Consider the following 612-nt stretch of genomic DNA (forward strand, 5'->3'; position numbering starts at 1 on the left):
CACTCCCTGATAATAAAAACAAAATGTACTTGACGATATATCAACTATGATACATCTTCCAGCCATGTGTTTTGTATGAGAGGAAATCTTACTGCTCAATGTAAGGCGCTCAGTTATTAATAAAACCCATACGTGCGACTCTGAAGAAAAACATTTTGACAAAAAGTATGGAAAATTTTAGACCTCATTTGCACTTCAGGAAACATGTTGTGTCTTCTCCGAACCTCTGGGGCCCTGAGGCATGTTTAAAAATGGTCAAAAGTCCAGAAGGAGGTTCGTGGAACGTCTCAGCACCGGGTCCCCAGGCCGGGGGTCCAGCTGCGGGGACCCGGGCTGAGGCGGAACCTCCGCGAAGCGCCGGGCGGACCCGGGAGCCATTGCTCCGCTCGTCCCGGCTGTCGCCTTCGCCCTCGTTGTACGCAGCCCAGCGCACCACCGGCCCAACGGCACTCCCGGCCCGGGACAAAGAGCCCCGTCGGTCGCCCGGTCGGTCGCCCGGTCGCCCGGCCCCCCGTGCCCGGCCGGGGGACGCAGAGTCAGCCTCGCGCCGCCGAACTTCGGCCGCCGTGCGCGGCGCGGTCGCGAGCGGCCGGTCGGGGCTCGGCTCCCCGC

General features: G+C 60.3%; 1 long non-coding RNA gene across 1 annotated transcript in view; it reads right to left on the minus strand.

Moving 5' to 3' along the window:
• Positions 1-484, minus strand: part of LOC120611423 (uncharacterized) — a 31,223-nt gene extending 30,739 nt beyond the window's left edge. The window contains exon 1 of the long non-coding RNA XR_005655192.1: positions 4-484. This is a non-coding gene — a long non-coding RNA (uncharacterized LOC120611423). The remainder of the gene's footprint in view (positions 1-3) is intronic.
• Between the last annotated feature and the right edge of the window lie 128 nt (positions 485-612).

This window comes from Pteropus medius, unplaced genomic scaffold (genome assembly GCF_902729225.1).
Source record: "Pteropus medius unplaced genomic scaffold, Ma_sr-lr_union100, whole genome shotgun sequence".
NCBI lineage: Eukaryota > Metazoa > Chordata > Mammalia > Chiroptera > Pteropodidae > Pteropus > Pteropus medius.